Here is a 12,929-nt window from a genome sequence, read left to right on the forward strand (position 1 = left end):
ACCCATGCTGCTGCCTGCCAGCCCCGTGCTGGCACTGACAGGTCTGTGCTGGGACTGGTGGGCAGCAAGCACCTGTGTGTGGAGGAATGAGCTTCCTCTCACTCACAAGTTCCACCCATCAGTCAAGAGCTAATGAGCAGCTTGATGTGTAAGTGATCCTGCTGAGAGCTCACCAGGCGCTGCTCCGACCCTGGGATGTCTTCCTGGCATTTCCTGGCAGCAGTCTGTGGATAAAACATCTTTTCTGGAAGGTGAAATCTCTGTCCACACAGTGGAAAGGCAATGGGAGAGTTGTGGGGGCGAGGGAGCTGCTCAGCCCATCAGTTCTCCCCCTTAGAGCTGGGCATGTCACTTCCATTTTAGGCAGCAGCTGAACTCATCCATAAATCTGGGAGGGCAATTAAGGTTGGAAATGCAGAAGGACCTCAGCTTGGTCTCTTAAAGAAGGATGAGGGAAGGGCCCACCTTCCATTTCCATGGACTTTCCAAAGGCTAACATGCCATTTAGCTGGCTGGCTCTCCTATCAGCCAAACAGGCCTGAAACCTTCTCCTGTTGGTGCTATGTGCAGTGGGATCCATGAAATCTCATCTTCTGTGGATGTACCGTTTGGATTTGGAGTCTCTGGTGTCCAGTAAGTTATTAGTGCTGAATGGAGCAGCTCCCTTTCCTGGGATATTTATAGCTTCTCTCCCACACAAATTGTCTGATGTCTAATAAGGGATGATACACTACAGTTTGGAAGGTGCTAATAATGTCTCTCCTCTGTTAGGTAATCTGTTCCCATGAAATTTATAGACTCTGACTGTCTCCGAGACCTCTGTTGCTCTGTCACATCAGCTTGAAATCTGTTTGCGGTGTCAGAAGTTGCTAGGGAGTGGGCAGAGGACAGACTGATGCAGCAGGATGTGCTCTGCGCTCCTTGGGAAATCAGGCTGAAAATGCGCAGATCTGGGGCCGGGGGCAGCTGTGGATCACGGGAGCCTCGTGTTTGGGAAAGCAATCCGCTTGTGTGGGAGGAAGGTGATGAGCTCCGAGCGTTCGAGCCGCCCGGGGCGAGCCGCGGGTACCGAGCGTGGCCTCTCGTGGGAAGCAGCCCCCGCGGACGATGAACGAGGCAGCCCAGAGCTCCTGGCTGGTGTGAAGAATTGCCTGGCTAAAGGATAATGAATGCCACAGCAGGAGACAGAGCGTTTCTCTGAGGCCATTCATCCCCTTTATCACCCTGCTAACAAGCCCCAGAGCGCCTTTAGAGAGACTTCTCCTGAGCAGCACCATCCCTCAGCCGAGCTGCTGCCTGGGTGCTGGGGCTCAGGGATGCTGCATGTGGCAGGAGCACTCAGCAGGAAAACCACGGGCCATCCCCCAAATTAACAGCCCCGGGTTTGGGTCTCTGCTCTGGGGACCGGGCCTTGGCTTTGGTTTGGCTGTTGTGGAGACCATGCCCTCCTTCAGGCACAGTACCACCTGAGAGATCCAGATGTAAAAGCCAAGCATCCATCTTTATTTAAGCACTTCTGGGCAGCACCTGCAGCACCCTTTGGAGGATTGCTCCATTCTAACTCCCAGCTCTCCTAAGATTTAGGATTTGTAAGATTTATCCAAGACCCAAGAGGAGTTTGGGGCTGCCAGCACGTAGGTAAGTTGGTTCTGCTTCACTTGAGGCGCAGCTGAGCCTGTGCGTGAGCCTTGTGAGAGGAGGAAAGGGCAGGAGTGATGTGCTCTTCATAAGAGCTAATAAAAGCTAATCCATCCCTTTGCTCCAAGACAGTGGGAAGCATTAGTGGCTGGCTGAGTGCCTCCTCCACTGCAGCAGCGTGCTGGGTGCCTCGTCCTTCCCTCTGGCTGGGAGCAAAGTGTGTTCTCCCATGGAGGGGAAGGTGTCTCTGGCAGAGCTGTGCCACCTGCAAGTGCTCTCCATAGCTGCCATGCCTCCTGAGAAGGAAAAACTGCCAGAGAACCCAGACAGGTGAGTCTGGGAATGAGGATGGACATCCCTTGGGCAATCTCATGGCAGGCCTCAGCTCCAGGCAAGTGCCTTGCCTCTGTTCCAGGACTTGGGCCATGGCTTGTGAGAGCATCACCTCTAACTTGACTGGTGTGTAAGAGACCCTCAGAAAGGCTGGAGCCAGCTGAGCTCAAAATAGGTGCCCAAATAGGTTTGGAATATGTTCACCAAACAGCCTGTGTGCTCACTTGTGCACTGTGTGTGCAGGTACAAGCTGTGCCACCCTGCCAAGAGTGATTTGTGTCTCGGGCACAGTGCACAGTGGGTGATCAAGTAGAAATAATTGCCAGTAATTGGAAGTTTTTTCTTTTCCCTCCTGTGTGTTTTCTTAATTTCTCCTTCTCCTCCTCCAGGTTTAGCTGTTGGGGAATGCATTTTGTGTGGTCCATGGTAAACGCCCCACAACCAGTGCTAGTGGGAGAAGGGAAAGCAAACAGAGGAGTTTGTTTTGTGTTTGGGTGTCCTCAACAAATGCTGATAGTGGTTTTATAGGGGCAAAAAAAGGAAAAGAAAAGCCACAAAGCTTTGCAGATAGAGGGGGCAGAGTGCCATGATAGATAATTGAGTGGTTCCAGTGAGGGGAGAAACAGCAGGAGAGCAGCAGGTGGTGGGGATGGCCTGGAATGTGTTTGCAGAGCTGTGGAGCAGAGGAGAAAGTGTATCATGGAGCCAGGTGTCTCCTTGAGTGCGAGCAGCACAAAAGGAAGAGGATTGTAAACCTGATTTTTTCTCTCAAATTTTTTTTTTTTTTTTTTAAATCAGGAGGTCTCCAAGCATTTTCAAAGGAAGCTAACATGGCAGATTGAAAAATTTCCCGTCTTGAGGCTTCAGTGACTAAGTTTGGAGCCAGCCAGAGGAATCTGTGAGTGTTGAGCCTTTGTCACATGATTTCCTCCAAAAAAAAGTCTGTACTCTAGACCTTGGCCTCTCTTCCAAATCTGACCAGACTGATGATGGGGACTTCACTGGAGGCCAGTCATGTTCCATGGGGTGGCAGCAGGACATGTCACCTCCTGTGGCCACTGCTATCAGCTGGACTGCCTCTGGGAGGGAGGATGTTGGCAAGCCAAGTGGCCTTTCAAAGCAGGCTGGAATTTAAAAGGGTCCATGAGGCCCCTGTTCCTGCCCTGACCTCTCAGTGTTTGGGGAGGAGTTCACTTTCAGTCCAGAAACATCTGCTGCTTTTTTTTCTTCTGCCAGCACCATTAAATGTCGAGTTGAAGTGAAACACAATACATCACCTTCCTCGTGGGCTGCCATTCAGCCACGAGTAACAGAGATTAGCCTTCAATCACACGAGGGCTGGAGCTGAAGGAAACCTTCCCGAGGACACGCTGGAGAAACATTTTCATTAGCAGAGGAGAACATGACGGAGATGAAGTGGCCCTTCACCTCGGCTGCCAGACCTCTCGCCTGCCTGGTGTTAACAGGAATGCTAACCAAGGAGCTGGGGCCAGCTGCAGTGCTCTGAGTGCTGTCTGCATCCAGATGTGAGAAACAGCTGTGGCACAGCAAAGCAGCGCTTTTATAGTCTGGTGGGGGTGGTCTTGGTTTTCCTTCTGCCTATGAGCTCTCACTGCTAGAAGTAAACTCTCAGCTGAGGGGAGAAAACGTGTGCTAGGGCTCATACCTGAGTGGGTACCCTGGCATGGGCCAGGAAAACAATGTCCTTGGGTGATAATGTCCATGGGGCCAGGAGGTATCACAGCCTCTGCCTCCTGCAATACATTTTGCAAATTTAACAGGACTGCCTCGGTGGTAGTAGAGGTTTTCTCTGCTCCATGGAAAGCTGTTCCACAGCTCTTTGCTCTTACTCTACATCCCCCCAACGCAGCTGAGGTGCCCAGGATTCACTTCTGCTATTGATGTTGACGAAACACCCCCTGGACCCCAGCTGGGTGCCTGGCACAGACCTGTCTGTCCCAGTTACTGGGAATTAACCAACAGGATCCCTGCAGCTCTGTCTGCCGTCCCCCACCACCTCACCTCCCCGGGGCTGGCGTGCTCCTGACAAAGGCAGGCTCCATCTCTTTCACTCACAGCTGAAGGATGCCTTGCCTGCTCCTATCTTGCAGGTTGGAGGGAAATCATTTTAATTTGTGTGGCACATTCCTTTGGGCGTAAGTTGAGGGAAGAGAAGAAAAAAAAAATCCAAAAGAAGCTCTGGCCATTGTGGGTATTTTTAGTTGTTTGCAAAGGACCATTAATATATCTTTCTCTTTTTTTTTTTTTTTTTTTCAGCTAGGGAATTTGTTTGGAACATCAGAACAAATGGCTGCTGGTTTTGATGCATTCTCATGTTAAGTTACCTCTCATGTCGCCCTCCTCCATTTCAGAACTGAGAGCAGCCAAAATGAGAGGAAAACATGGCTCCTGAGCAATTTTTCCCCCTATGATGCCTTCACCTTTCTTGTATTCCCTTTTCTCCTACGATCTCAGCTGGCTGAGTTTCACTGCCAGCCTATTGAAAGGAAAGGCACGTGCTGGCTTGTGGAGGGAGAGAGACCTGAGACAGGATAAATCTGTATGCAATGAGAATGGGGGGAAGCAAGTCAGCTGCTCTGACACTTTTATTATGGAGCCAGGCTGCTTGGGGATGAATCTTTCTTGAAACGTGTTGCTGGATGACATTTCTGCCAGGTCTCAGCAGTAACCTTCACCAAGCCTTGCTGCCCAGCCCTGTGCTTGCCTTTTCCTGGGACAAAGAGAATGAATATCCACTGGAAATGCCACAGGCAGCAGGGATCAGTGGGGCTTAATGCACCTCCAGTGAGTCTGAAGGCACCTGGACTTTCTCAGCAGAAGCTCTTCAGGCTTTGGTGACTTCAGCTTATTGCTGCATGTGTTGTTTTGCAAAGGAGGTGTGGGCTCCTACATCTGTTTCTCACTTCAGAATCAAAGATGATGTGGCAGAGACCAAAATGAAATTCTCCTCAGAGCTGTCCAGAAGGATGGATAACTGCAAGAAAATATTATTCCATGGCTCTGGAAAAGGAATATCTACTTGCTTAGTAACCTGGTAATGAGGTGCTGGCTCTGCTCCATGCAGAGGCTGGAAGCCATGAGAGATTGGGGGTTACAAAGAGGGCTGGGCAGAGTTTGCTGCCCTCTCAGCTCCTTTCCTGTATCACTGTCAATTTAGATTTCACATCAAGAGGGTGATGTTATGGCTGGCGGTGACAACAGCAGAATGTCACTGGCAGAGGTGAAATCTTTCCCTCCGTGAGGGTAATTCTCCCTTCCCTTTCCCCTTCCCCATGGCTTGCACTGGGACCCTCTGGCTCCTGGTGCTGAGCAGGGAAGGCAGGCATGCTGCTCAGGGGACAGCATCTATTGTGCTGAGCTTCCTGCTGTCTGGGTGAGTGGCTCTGTGTCACTGATGCCTCTTGGCTGCATGGTGACCTGGGACAGAGGGAAACCCCTTGTCACTGCCTGAAACAAACTGGGGCCGTTGGAAGCTGCTGTCATGGCAGCGTTGCACAGAGTGGTCCTCTGCCATGCTGGCAGGCTTGTTCCAGCAGGAGGTCTGCCAGGGATGTTCCTCCAGGGCCCTGGGGGGCCTTATGCTCCTTAGGGCCAGGCCTAAGCTAGGTCCAGGTCTGAGGGGCAGACTTACATGTTAATGCTTCACGCTCTCTGCTGTCTCTCGTCTCCTCTGAGCAGGAGCTGATCTTGTAGAAAGGTGCCTGTGCTCACCTGCTCCAGCAGCCCCTCTACCAGCATCTGTCCCCAGGGGCCCATTCAGCAAAGCCTTGGTGTTGTTCTGGGTCCAGTTTTCATTTTTCAGCTGGTTATGGAGAAGAGGATGAAGAGACCTACTGCCACTAGGCTACAGTAGAAAACAGAGGAAGGGGACTGGCCTCTTAGTGTGCTTAAAGATCCAAAAATTTAATCTGATTCTGCTTCTCTCTCAGCCCTGAGCCTGTTGTATCTTTTCCAGCTGTTGCCTGAGCCTTTTTTTTTTTTGTTTTGCTATTTTTTTCTTGTTCCCTTTTTACCCTCACTTATGAAAAATGGCTTTCCCATCTGCATCTGTCAGGAGTCTGCCTGAGCTGGGTGTACGGCTCAGTGAATATACAAATGTGCGGTTGGGTCGTGGCCCCCCTGACAGGCCGGAGATGGATTCCAAACATGCAGGGAGAAGGGCTTCTGCTGCCTCTCATGGTTGTTTTTCTTATCCCAAGGAGGTGTGAGAATCGCCTTTGGGAGCAGCGCTTCCTTCTGCTCCTGCTCTGCCTGACCAAGGATCAGTTCTCTCTCATCCATCATCAGGTGAGTCCTCCTTGCTCCCACATCTCAGCTGCTGATGGGAATGCTGGGGAAAGGGAGAACTTTTTAACCCTGCTCTTTACTACTGTTCTTTTCCCTCTGCCTTTTGCATCCCACCTCTTAGGCCCATGACAATGCATTTGGCAGGCTGGGGCTTGAGGACACTTGCTGGTCCAGGTGCTTTTAAAGCAAGTTAAGGATGAGGTAGAGGGAAGGACATTGTTTTGTAGAATCATAGAATATCCTGAGTTGGAATCCACAAGGATCATGGAGTGTCACTCCTGTCCCTGCACAGGACACCCCAACAATCCCACCATGAGAGCATTGTCCAAACACTCCTTGAGCTCTGGCTGGCTTGTGGCTACAACCACTGCTCTGAGGAGTCTGTTCCAGTGCCCAGTCACCCTCTGAGGGAAATATGTTTTCCTAAAACCCACCCTAAACCTCCCCTGACACAGCTTCATGCTGTTCCTTTGGATCCTGTTGCTGGTCACCAGTTTGACATAAGCTCTTTAAGGGGCTTAAAATGCAGTTTTGGAATTTTTCAGCAGTTGTGCATGACTCCACATAAGATGCCCTGAAAGCACCCAAATGCTCCTGCAGATTTCAGCCCCTTTCCGTGCTGCAGGTGACCAGCACTGTGGGGCTCTGTGAGGAGGAGTTCACCATCTATGCTGAGTAAGTGCAGGGTCACTCAGGTGCCCAAAGGGAGCTGACAGCCTGCCCTGACACCCACAGATTTGCTGAGCTGCTTCTGCCTCTTGGCTTTCTGCAGGCTGGTACGTGAGCTGCTTCCCTCACCGCTAGGTACAGAGGAGCTTACAGCCAGGTGGGCTCAGAGGAGCAGGCAGGCAGAAAATGAAATAACTCTAATAACATCCACACTCTTGCCACAGTTACCTGGTCAAGGAGAGGAGGTTTCTGGGAGGGCAGACCCCCACTTTGGCAGGAAGAGAGAGCAGGCAGCTTGAGCTGAGCTCATTTTTCAACAAGCAGATGGATGTTCAGTGGGGACCCACGAAAACCCTCTCACTCCAGGCTGCGAGCCCTCCAAACCAAAGTGGTGTGCTGACATGGAAAGAAACATCACACCATTGGATGCTCAAGCCTGAATTCCTTCTTCCATTCGATTCAGGACACGGCAACAGCCTCCTCCTGCCACCAGCCAGCTGCACGCCTGCAACCAGGCGAGGAGGGATCTGGAGCTGTGGAGCCACGAGGAAGGCGAGCGATGGCAGATTCCTCCGGCATTTCCACCCCGCGGGGCTCTTGGCGAGCGAGCGCTCGTGTGCTTTGAAAGCTCTTAGTGCTCCTGCAGGTGGGAGCCAATTTGTCTGCTTTCCTGCCCAGGTGCCATCTGTTTGTAGGATTGCCTGTGCGGTGGATGAGCACGGCGGGGATGGCGAAGGGAAAAGGGCTGCTGGGGTGGGAGAGATGAGCCTAAAACTTTCCTTGGGTATCTTCAGCACTTCTGGCTGCCGTTGTTCCTTCTCCTCTGCACCGCGGCAGGGAAATCACAGCCTGTCATTTGCTGTTCCTGGAGCGTGATGGGGAGCTGAGGCACCGCTAATAGCGAACCATCATTTTAATGCTAATTTCCTACCATTAGCTCAGGCTGGGGGAGGCTCAGCCTGGGTGGAGGGAAGCCATTAACAGATGGAGAAAGGGGGGATGTGTGGGGATTTGTTCTGCACCCCCAGAAGGGATTTCCAAAGGGCAGATGACTAACTACCACTGGGAAAATTGGTAGGAGGCACTGGGGTCAGTCTGTGGTGGATGTATGGGAGGGAGGAAGAGCATTGGCTTGTTCCAGATCATCTTCCTATAGGGATTTCTTGAGTGCTTCAGACTTTGGCTTGGATTTGGTGTTTGCTGCTTGTTGTGTGTCCCTCTGTGCCTTGTGACCCAAGGGATGCTCAGAGCACTGGCAGGGCTGCAGCTGGTGGCATCGTTGTCCTTCCAACAAAGGAGACAAGCAGGGCTGGGCTTAGCCTGGACATTGATGTTGGGTGATGGGCTTCAAAGCAAGTTTGAAGCTGTTCTTGAGATACCCAAGAGCTAATAAAAAGAACCCTGCCCTTTTGCCATGGGAACAGGGTCAGCTGTCATAAGGTGCAGAGCTGGCAGGAGAATCCAGGGGCTCAGTTTGGAGTCATGAAGGAAACTCGACCATTTCCCTGCCCTTGCCAGAGGTGGTAGTCCCCACATCCAGCCTCTTGGTCAGTCTCTCCTAGCCATGCTGGCAAAGTGGAAGAGCCTGGGCTGGTGTAGGTGCCTGGAGCTCTGGGGGAGTTTAAAGAAGGATGACTGGCTGCAGGACTGTAAGGCCTGTTTGGGACTGTTTGGGCAGCAGTCAGAGAGGTTCCTCTATCATTTTTAGACCAGCATGGAAACATTGGGACTAAAGGAATGAGAGCTCAGATGCTGTGTCTGTCTGGAAAGAAACTGGTTGTCTACTAAGGAGGGACAGCATTGTTTGAAGTCAAGGGCCCAGCTGTGTCCTGTCTGTGCTGTGACCCCTCCTGAGCTCATCTAGACTGCTGGCTTCATCATTTCAAATGGAAGCCTATGTGGAATTTTTTAAAACACACTTAAGGAACATTTTAAACCTCTCTTGTCATCTGGCAGAGAAGCAGTGGAAGGACAAAAGCAGCCACAATAAACCAGGAACTGGTTAAATGGCAAAGGGATTGCCAGCCAAGAAGGGACCAACCTGCCAGGAGGACAATAGCACAAGGCTACATTAGTAGAGTGCCAGCTATCAGATCCATCTCGGTGTGGAGCATGACTCACTGTTTTTAAAGGAGCTATTTCCATCTTAGAAAATGGCTCCTGTATTTTATAAAGGGTCTTCCCAGCTTTGGTTGAGGAGAGAAAAGAAAAAGTGAAGGGATACTTTTTCCTAGTTGAGGCGAATCAAACTTTCCTTCAAGTAGCTGAGCAAGGAAATCAGCGCCTTATGTGCCCCCAAGAATAATACAATGCAGTAGTTTTGGAGGGAGAAAAGAAGTTGGAATAAAAGAGCATTGCTTTTCCCAGTTCAGCACTCTGAATAATGAGCCTGCAAACCGGGGGGAGAGCTCCCGAGAGGCGCCTGCGTACCGGAGATGGACACAACAAGTGTCTCAGATGGGTCGGTATCTGAAGCCATCTCTCTCTAATTTTCTACATCAGTGAGAGCACAGCACGGCACCATCAATCATAGTCAACCTCCCCTCGGAAAGGCACCTCCTACCTCGCTGTGCTGTGGTGTCCCCCTGTGCTCCTGCCTGTGCTGGGGACCGCAGGTGTCCCGGGCAGCGGCACTGCAGGCACTATCCCTCCCAGGGGGCTCTCATTCGTTGTGTTTGAGCCTGCTCGTGCTTCTGCCTGTCTCCTTCCTCCACCCCTGGCACCTGCTCCTTGCCATCACTTCATTTCCAGATGCGTCTTCCCCTCCTGGAGACAGAAAAGGCCAAATGCTCCCTTTATCCCCGATGAGGAGAAGGTGTGGGGCTGCCTTACTTGGAATAAAGCCACTGTGTGCTGCCTGGGGGAGGCCTGAGGGTGGGCTTGGTGCTTGTTCTGCTCATCTGAGGATGGGGAGGTTGGGCTTTGCAGTTCCCATGGAGCCATCAGGGCATGTTCTGGGGTTTGCTCGGCTCCAGCTCCTTTTCCCCAGCTCAGGGCATGGAGCAGCTTTCATGCTGTGCTTGTGATGCAATGCAGCTGCTCTTGGTCCCTCAGCTCTCTTTTTGTGGAGCCCCCTGCTCCTTCCTGGCCTGCCTGTGCTTCTACCAGACCCAGGGGCACAGCTTTGGCAGGAACACTGGTGGTGGGTCTTCTCCTGGCCAGGCACACTCCTAGGCTGGCCAGAAGGCAGGTGGGACACAGATCTGTGCCTGTGGCTGTTTCTTCTACTGCAGCATGGACATAGCTGGTGGCTTTGCTGCCTCTTGCTTCTTCATCTCCCTCATGTGCTAAATTGGGTTCTCTTCCTCAGTTGTGGTGGCTCTTGGACCTACCAAAACCTGGCTGACTTGTTCCTGGTATCATGACACAGAAGTTGTTTGCAGCTCCATATCTGACTCCGTGGGCTCAAGCTCCAGCTAGAAAACCAAGGACTAAGCTGCTTTCTTGAGCACAGCCTCGTAGAGAAGCATTTTCAGAAGAAACTCTTGCAATTGCCACCTCCCTCTCAGCCTCTTCACTGGTTTCTGAGAGCTGCTGAGCATCCTTGACCTCTCTCTCAGGCATGGTTCCCTGCATGTATCAGCCCTGCTTCGGTGCTGTGGAGCTGTTGCTGGTGTCTGTAATAGCTGCGTTGTTTACTTCCCAAGTGCCTGGCCTTTCTGTAATGAGCTGTAATTCATCCTGGTTTATACAGGCTCAGATATACCTGGAGCAAGGAGGGTGTGCCATTAAACCACCTTCTAGACTGCTATCTGGACCCTGGATTGCTGATCCCCTGGAGATGTAAAACAGGGAGGACAAGGGGGATCAGATGGAAATGGGGAATAATTACCTTGCAGGGCAAAGGGGGCTGGCTGGGTTGGAAACTGCTGGGAGCTGACATGCAGGTGCAGATGGATGGTTACGGCAGGCAGGGCGGAGGGATGAAAGATGCCTTTTTAAAGCATCTGCCTCCCTCTCTTCCTCTGCTTTATAACCTGTTTTTATAGAGACTGCATGAGGAACACATTTTATTTTATTAGCAGCTTGGGAGTGGAGAGTAATAAAGATTAATTTTTTTAAATAATTCTTTGCATTATCTTTTAATTTCCTGTGGCAGGGTTTGACTTTTAAATCTGCAAATGGACTTAACTGCTAATGTGCTCATCAGTTCAGAAGTGGCAGCCAAAGGAGCTGTGGGACTCGGTGAAGGTGGGAGAGGCCCCAGAGTTGAGCCTGGAGTTCCAGGAAAAGCTATTCCACAATGTTCCCTGGCCAAAAGGACCCACTGAGGTCCACAGCTGTATCATCATCCCAGCAAACTTGGAGAGATCTAGTCCATACTGCAGCTCATGGTGCCCATTCTGCTTCCTTCCACTGATGGCAGTGATGGCTCATCATTCCTCCCATGAGGAGGAGGGAGGGAAGCCTGATGTCCCTGCTGTGGGTGATAGGTCCTTGCTGGCCTATCACATGCCCTGTGAGTGTACCAAGCTGGCACTGGAGCTGGGGAGAAGTGATGCCTAGCATGCAGACACCCCAGCCCCAGCTTACTTTGACAAATGACTACCTTCTCAGAGCTTGTTCTTCGTCAAACAGCCCTTCTGGCTGAGTTTGCTCTGACTTTCTGATCTCCCTGTAGACAACATGGTGGAGGCAGAGAGCAGCTTTATGGAGAACCAGCCAGGGTGGAGAGCAGCACTCTGGCTTGCACAGATATGAAAGCAGCTGCAGCTCAAGTGCCTGGTGTGGGCTTTGGGAAGGCAGAAGGGGAAGCCCAGTGAAGAGGGGAGCACAGCTGGAGTGTCAATTGAGCCCTGAAAAGGCTTTTAACTGGATTATATTGCTCCTGTGTTGGAACCAGGACCAGGATGAGGGGTTTTGGAGATGCCTGGGGATGGGGAAGAGCCAAGTCCTGCATGGGGAGTGCTGTGACCCAGACTGCTCCTGGCTCCCTCTGCCAGATGCCATCTGGAGCGAGCTCTGTGCGTGCCTGGGTGTCTGTGTGCCTTGGCAGCCCTGATGGCCAGCTCAGTGCTCCCCCTCCTCCCAGAGCTTCTCTGCACGCCTGGAGGAGTGATGCAGGGTAGCTCCAGACTCAGTCTGGCCTCACTGCTGCTCCCACAGCTCCCCTTGCTCCTGGGATGAGGAGAAACCCCCCTCAGGCCATCCCCAGGTCAGTCACCCTGGCCTGTGTTTGTTGGCGTTTTGCTGGGCAGAGCTGTCCCGGATGAGGTCTGGGTTTGTGGGCACCCTGCAGGGGATGTGGAAAGTCTGCCTTTGGATCTGTGCGACTGCCTGGCACCAGGAATCCTGCCTGCAGCAATGAATGTGGTTTGGGTTCTGGTTTTGTACTTTGGCAGCAGGCTGAGCTCTCATCCTGCTGGCTAGGCTTCATCCAGCTGGATCCTCTGGGTGTCCGAGGGAATGCCAGAAAGCTTTGGTGCCTGTGGCTGCTGCATGTTTTGGGTGGGAAAACTCATTCCTCAGCCTTTTGTTTGAATTCTCAATTTATTCAAGGCTTGGACAAAAAAAGGGACCCTGCCCCCTGCCAGCAGAAGATGACAGAAGTGCTCCTGATCTCAGGAGGGAAACTGAGGCTCAAAGAGCCTGTGCCATAGGCACCTGAGTCACACATGCATCCATCCCTCTGTGTACATCTGCCAACTCCTATGTCCCAATGTACTCTGAATTACGACAACTTTGAGTCGTGTTTTTCAGCCAAAAAAAGCATCATTTGTTAAATTTTCCAGGAAAAGTGGGAAGGCAGTTCCTGACTGTCAATATCTGTCCAAGAGCAGAAGCCTCTCCTGTTGTGGTGGGTTCTTATTGTTTTACCTTGTGAATTCACAGAGAGAAAAATGGAAATAAAAAGCATCAGGGAGAGAGCTGTTAAAAAGCTTAAAGCTGTCACAAAGCATTGGTTAGTTTATGTGCAGTGAAGTATACAAACAAGTTTTCAGCTTGTTGGTTGGAGCCAAGGAGCGGAGTTTTTTTGTGTG

The 12,929-nt window shown here is 51.5% G+C and overlaps 1 long non-coding RNA gene across 6 annotated transcripts in view; it reads left to right on the forward strand.

Annotated features, from left to right (window-relative positions):
* LOC107208332 overlaps positions 1 to 11,014 on the forward strand; it is a 19,321-nt gene extending 8,307 nt beyond the window's left edge. The window contains exons 1-6 of one of the 6 annotated variants that reach the window (XR_004498494.1): positions 7 to 1,968; positions 2,770 to 2,869; positions 3,208 to 3,497; positions 4,249 to 6,279; positions 7,412 to 7,594; positions 9,316 to 11,014. This is a non-coding gene — a long non-coding RNA (uncharacterized LOC107208332). Of the gene's footprint in view, positions 1 to 6; positions 2,870 to 3,207; positions 3,498 to 4,248; positions 6,280 to 7,411; positions 7,595 to 9,315 lie in introns of those variants that run through there. The other 5 variants (XR_004498492.1, XR_004498496.1, XR_004498495.1 and 2 more) reach the window with 5 other exon arrangements.
* The last annotated feature ends 1,915 nt before the right edge of the window (positions 11,015 to 12,929 follow it).

The sequence above is a fragment of the Parus major genome, chromosome 8, assembly GCF_001522545.3.
Source record: "Parus major isolate Abel chromosome 8, Parus_major1.1, whole genome shotgun sequence".
Lineage (NCBI taxonomy): Eukaryota > Metazoa > Chordata > Aves > Passeriformes > Paridae > Parus > Parus major.